This window comes from Dama dama, chromosome 26 (assembly GCF_033118175.1).
Source record: "Dama dama isolate Ldn47 chromosome 26, ASM3311817v1, whole genome shotgun sequence".
In the NCBI taxonomy this organism is placed as follows: domain Eukaryota; kingdom Metazoa; phylum Chordata; class Mammalia; order Artiodactyla; family Cervidae; genus Dama; species Dama dama.
Window position 1 is genome coordinate 56,246,106 of NC_083706.1, and position 6,743 is coordinate 56,252,848.

At 64.4% G+C, this 6,743-nt stretch overlaps 1 pseudogene; it reads left to right on the top strand.

The window, feature by feature from the left end:
* The first annotated feature begins 1,014 nt into the window (after window positions 1-1,014).
* Window positions 1,015-4,473, top strand: LOC133047199 (basic proline-rich protein-like; annotated as a pseudogene).
* The last annotated feature ends 2,270 nt before the right edge of the window (window positions 4,474-6,743 follow it).

A 6,743-nucleotide genomic window follows, 5' to 3' on the forward strand; every position in this document is an offset into this window, starting at 1 on the left:
TCTACAATAGAAAACTTGTTCCTCATTCCCTGAAAACACATTTGTGGCTGACTGCTGAGCCGAACCTGCCCGCGTGTCTCCCGAGAGGAGTCGTGTTTACACTTGGGCAGCTCGGAGCCCTGCCTTCCTGTCTGAGCCAGACAGTCACCCACAAGCTTCCTCAGGCCTGGGGGGTTTATGGAGCCTCACAGGAGCGTCTCCACCTCTTCAGCCTCACAGAAGATGGACAGCCTGCCGTCCAGTGAACCCGGGAGAAGCTGCAGCACTGATTCTCCATCCTCATGGGCATCAGGAGTCCCGCACTCCACCCAGGGCCAGGCCTCCCTCCTCACCCTCTTTACTGAAGCATCGAAACAGGGAAGGCGGGCCCTGCATCCCAGGTCATGTGTGAGCACTCAGTCGAGTCTGACCCTTTGCGGCCCTGTGGACTGCAGCCCGCCACTCTCCTCTGTCCATGGGATTCTCCAGGCAGGAATACTAGAGCGGGTTGCCATTCCCTTCTCTGGGACATCTTCCTGACCCAGGGATCCAACCCGCGTCTCCTGCGTTTCCTCCCTCAGCAGGAGGATTCTCTACCACTGCGAACCAGTGACCAAGCCTGGACGTTTGCAGCCCAAGGCCCTGGGTGTGACTCTGTGCGAAGGGAAGGAGCGTTCTCTCATTCATGAAAGGCTGGCTCAGGCTTCTCAGCTCATCGTGATTCTGTTTTGCAGACGAAACACATTTCGATGCAGATGAAATGCTCAGAACCCTGCTGGCCCCCCAGGCCACCGACAGCAGCAGGGCCCACATGGTCAGCTGCGGGCCTGTGTCCACCCTCTGTCCCTCCCCCTCCGGCGTCCACCTAGGGGCGCAGTCACCACCGTGACGCAGCCAGGCCTCCGCTGGGTCGGTGTCCCCGGGAAGCCTCGCTCATGTCGGGGCAATAGGGGAGGAATCGGGTGCTGGAGAGTTGAGGTGGCGGAGGGGCCTCCCTCGTGTGGGGACCCTGGAGCCTAGGGTCCCCCCACCACCATGGATGACCCTCCCGCCGGCAGGCCGGGCTGTGTCCAGTCTGGAGCTGGGCCTGCTCTCCCCAAACAGGGGTCCCTGGAGACGATCATACTGTGAGCCTGGGGGAACAGGGTCCACCTGGGTTTTCTTCCTGGTTATTGTGGACCTGTGGATCTCTTTGGAAACCTGTTTTTCCCCCTTGGCCACAGTGAGGGCTGCGAGTTCTGATCTTTGTGTGAAGAAGGAAGGGACCCCAGAGGGAGGCAGGGCTCTGCCGGCCCTGCCGGGCTGAGCATCGCGATTTCACAGCAGTTCAGGTCTCTCTATTTCAGGCTCTGCTGGATTATACCTGAAAGTTCTTTTTTTCCATCCAGAAACTATTAAACACTAAACGATTCACTGAGAAAGACTGAGCCATAATTACGGAATGAATCATATGCATTTTAATAAAGATTTAAGTCAAATATTTATGAGAAAAGCTAAAAATACGCTGGTAGCTGCTGTGTGGTTCTGATCCTCAGCCAGGAGAGCGAACAGGGAAATCTCCCTGCTGCCTCGCTCAGCTCCAGCCTGACTCTCGCTTCTGTGTCTCTTGGGAGGGTGGGGGTAGCCAGGAATCCCGGGTGCTGACCCGTCCCCCCCGCAGGCAAATCCGGGGAGATGTTTACAGGTGCTCCCTGTAAGGTTCAGCCCGAGAGGTGCCCCGTCCCACACATGGCATTGCTCTGCTGCCTCTTGCCTCTGCCTTTAACAGGGAGTAGGAGGGCATGGGGAGAAGGCAATGGCACCCCACTCCAGTACTCTTGCCTGGAAAATCCCATGGATGGAGGAGCCTGGTGGGCTGCGGTGCATGGGGTCATGAAGAGTCGGACACGACTGAGCGACTTCACTTTCACTTTTCACTTTCACACATTGGAGAAGGAAATGGCAACCCACTCCAGTGTTCTTGCCTGGAGAATCCCAGGGACGGGGGAGCCTGGTGGGCTGCCGTCTATGGGGTCTCACAGAGTCGGACACGACCGAAGCGACTTAGCAGCAGCAGCAGAAGGGCATGGCAGCCCACTCCAGTATCCTCGCCTGGGAAATCCCGTGGACGGAGGAGCCAGGTGGGCTACAGTCCAGGGGGTCGCACAGAGTCAGACGCGACTGAGTGACTCTGCTTGCACGCACAGGGATGCTCTTTGTGGAAAGTGCTTAGAAATGCTTCCTTCTGTGGATGCAGGGAGATGAGATTTCATGGTTTTCCTGGATTTTGACAGAAAGATGAATGACACCAGACACAGCCTGGATCCTGGAGAATGCGGAGAACCACGCTGGCCGCATCCTCAGAGCTGACCCTGGGTCACGTGCTGGACAGCTGGGCACACAGGTGGCTGCAGAGGCGGGCTGTCTGTGGCTCCCAGGTCTCCGCTCACGAACGCCACATGTCCTCCTAAGGGGGACACGGTGTCTCCGATTGACTCCGCAGCAGAATTCCACCGACGGGCGGCTCCCAGGACAGACAGTATCCTCCCACATCCTGCAGACGGGACGTCCGAGACTCCCGTGTCTGCAGGGGTGGTTTCTGGCGGGCCCTTCTCTCGGGCTCGCAGACGGCTGCCTTCTGGCTGTGTCCTCACGTGGCCTTGTGCGTGGGGCTCCGAATCTCCTCTCTGCTCACAGGGACTCAGGCCTCCTGGGCCGTGACCTCAGCTGACCTACTGACCCCCTGAAGACTCCAAGTTCAGCTGCGCTCGGGGGCAGGGCGTGGGCATGTGGATTTGGGGGAACACAGTTCAGTCCATCACCAAGGGGGTAGGTGTGAGCAGGAGAAAGGCTGCGGTGGGTGCAGCCCTCCCCCACCGGGGCCCTCCCCCACCAGGCCCGCCCCCACCAGGCCCCGCCCCCACCGGGGCCCTCCCCCACCAGGCCCGCCCCCACCAGGCCCCGCCCCCACCGGGGCCCTCCCCCACCAGGCCCGCCCCCACCAGGCCCCGCCCCCACCGGGGCCCTTCCCCACCAGACCCGCCCCCACCAGACCCGCCCCCACCGGGGCCCTCCCCCACCAGGCCCGCCCCCACCAGGCCCCCCCCCCCACCGGGGCCCTCCCCCACCAGGCCCGCCCCCACCGGGGCCCTCCCCCACCAGGCCCTCCCCCACCGGGCCCCGCCCCCACCAGGCCCGCCCCCACCAGACCCGCCCCCACCGAGGCCCGCCCCCACCGGGGCCCTCCCCCACCAGGCCCTCCCCCACCAGACCCGCCCCCACCAGACCCGCCCCCACCGGGGCCCTCCCCCACCAGGCCCGCCCCCACCAGGCCCCCCCACCACCGGGGCCCTCCCCCACCAGGCCCGCCCCCACCGGGGCCCTCCCCCACCAGGCCCGCCCCCACCGGGCCCCGCCCCCACCGGGGCCCTCCCCCACCAGGCCCGCCCCCACCAGACCCGCCCCCACCGAGGCCCGCCCCCACCGGGGCCCTCCCCCACCAGGCCCTCCCCCACCAGACCCGCCCCCACCAGACCCGCCCCCACCGGGGCCCTCCCCCACCAGGCCCGCCCCCACCAGGCCCCCCCCCCCACCGGGGCCCTCCCCCACCAGGCCCGCCCCCACCAGGGCCCTCCCCCACCAGGCCCGCCCCCACCGGGGCCCTCCCCCACCAGGCCCGCCCCCACCAGACCTGCCCCCACCGGGCCCGCCCCCACCAGGCCCGCCCCCACCGGGGCCCTCCCCCACCAGGCCCGCCCCCACCAGACCTGCCCCCACCGGGGCCTTCCCCCACCAGGCCCGCCCCCACCGGGGCCCTCCCCCACCAGGCCCGCCCCCACCAGACCCGCCCCCACCAGGCCCCGCCCCCACCAGGCCCGCCCCCACCAGGCCCCGCCCCCACCGGGGCCCTCCCCCACCAGGCCCGCCCCCACCAGGCCCCGCCCCCACCGGGGCCCTCCCCCACCGGGGCCCTCCCCCACCAGGCCCGCCCCCACCAGGCCCCGCCCCCACCAGACCCGCCCCCACCGGGGCCCTCCCCCACCAGACCCGCCCCCACCGGGGCCCTCCCCCACCAGGCCCGCCCCCACCAGGCCCCGCCCCCACCGGGGCCCTCCCCCACCAGGGCCCTCCCCCACCAGGGCCCTCCCCCACCAGACCCGCCCCCACCAGGGCCCTCCCCCACCAGACCCGCCCCCACCGGGGCCCTCCCCCACCAGGCCCGCCCCCACCAGGCCCGCCCCCACCAGGCCCCGCCCCCACCGGGGCCCTCCCCCACCAGGCCCGCCCCCACCAGACCCGCCCCCACCGAGGCCCGCCCCCACCGAGGCCCGCCCCCACCAGGCCCCGCCCCCACCGGGGCCCTCCCCCACCAGGCCCGCCCCCACCAGACCCGCCCCCACCGAGGCCCGCCCCCACCTCAGCCGAGGACCCGCGCCTTCCTGCACTTGGGCTCCACCTGTGGGGCTGCCCAGCCAGGCGCCCCCTCCCCAGCCCCCGGGGAGCTCCGTGTGCTAGAGGGGACGCAATGATGGACCTGAGACGCCTCTCGGGTCCGACGGCCGGCCCTCCATCCCGCACAGCGGAGGATGCATGGACCAGACCGCCTTCGGGGAGGCCCTTCGAATGGCGGGTTCAGCTCTCACTCCTGGCATCTTCACCCTCTTAAGTCAGAGGGGCTCTGATATTTGAGGACCAGCGTCATCATTCTGGGGAGAAGATGACAAATCGGTAGCCCTTTGGTGGATATAAATACAGACCGTGTCCACAAATGAAGCAGGCTGGTCGCAGGGAGAGCCCGGACCTGCTCCAGAAGCTAATGAAATCTAAATAATTGGTCTCACCACTTAGAAATTATGTCGGAGGGCAAAGAAGACTATTTTTAAAAATACTCTCTCATGACTCTAAAATAAAACACAGTTTTTGTTCGGTCTTAAATATTCACACAAAATCACCTCTTTGGAGGTTAAAAAAAAAAAAAGACTAAATGGTCTTAGCCAACAAGTTTTCAGAACATTATGAGTCATGAATATAGGATTATAATACGAGTCTGTGAGTAAACCCGACTTCAAGACAGAATTCTATTCCATGCGGGGCGGGGCATGTGCTCAGAGGAGAAGGTTCCTGTGAACGGCGGGGGGGGGGGGGGGGGCGCGGGCTAGAGGCGTAGGGGGAGCGCGGGGGGCACGCAGGGAGTCGCGCGGGGGTCACAGGGGGCGCGCAGGGGGGGCGTGCGGCAGGTGGGGAGCTGGTGTTTATCTTGGCTGCGGTGCTTTCTGCTTCTGGCTTTGCCAGTCATGCTGCTGGAAGACGCAGCTGCACGTTCAGCTCCTGTAAAACCCTCCTCGATTCACCAGCATCAGCCTGATCTGTTCATCCACACACACCCGAAGTAAGGAGTCTTTTTTTTTAAACCATGTCAGTTTGCAGCTGCTGACATATTGTCATGTAAATGTTTTCTCGTGTGTCCACAGGCCCTCTGAGCTTTAATCAGACTCAGACTTGTCTCTGGGCCTTGTGTCTTGCCCCCAGGGCTGAACAGTGATCCTGATTGCAAACCAACTCACATGCGACATGGGGACCTGGCACCCTGGAGAGCAGGACGATTTATCCAGATAGAAAGGAGATCTATCTATCGATTAGCAGTGACCTCTCCACCAATGAGCTCCCCTGATAGCTCAGCTGGTAAAGAATCCGCCCGCAATGTGAGAGACCTGGCTTTGATCCCTGGGTTGGGAAGATCCCCTGGAGGAGGGAAAGGCTACCCACTCCAGTATTCTGGCCTGGAGAATCCCATGGGCTGTATAGTCAGTGGGGTCGCAAAGAGTCGGACACGGCTGAGCGCCTTTCACTTTCTCCATCAATGGGGCTTCCCTGGTGGCTCAGTGGTAAAGAATCTGTCAGCCAATTCAGGAGACATGGGTTCAATCCTGGAGTTGGGAAGATCCCCTGTAGAAGGAAATAGCAATCCTCTCCAGTATTCTTGCCTGGGAAATCCCACGGACAGAGGAGCCTAGCGTGATGCAGTCCATGGGGTCACAAAAGAATCAGACACAGCTGAGTGATTAAAGAACAACACAGCAAAAGAGCTCCATCAGTGACCCATTGTCTCTGCTCCCGCCTGCCCTCCCGCATGTGTGGCCGGCTCCCGGGGCAGGGGGCAGGCAACCCCTCCCTCGAGGCCAGAACCGGGAACGGGAGGGGTGGGGGGGGGCGGCAACAGCCAAAGAGGGACAACAGGGCTTTTCAGGAAGCCCCCCAGCGAACCCAGTGGGTGATGTGATGGGACCCGGGGGGCTTCCCCAGGTGGGCCCAGCTGGGGTGGGGGCCCAGGGGTGATCCCCCACCAAAGGCTTGGGTATGAGACCCCGGCACAGTTAGAAGGTCCTGGGGCTTTGACGGGCGGGACTGTGAAAGGCTAATCGTGAGCTGTGATCAGAGCTGGAGAGTGGGGAGGAGGCCACTGTGCCTCCCGCCCCGACCACAGGCCTCGGCCCAGGCCCGGCCTCTGCACAGGGGAACCGTGAGCTCGCGGGGAGGAGGCCCTTGGGGCTGCTCCAGGGCCCAGGCTCTAGGGGCTGGGGACTCTCTCCTCACTTCAGAGCAGGAGGTGGAGACTGGTGTCACTTGCAGCGTCCAAACTGGAGGGCGTTTTGCGTGCCTTCCGGCTGCTGCCGAAGCTGCCTGTCCTCCCCGAAGTCCGGCCCTTGCCCCACCCTAGGTCTCTGTGTGATCCCCTGGGCCCGGGTGGGCGCTGGCCTCTGTGTGAGGCTCTGGGCGGTTTGTCG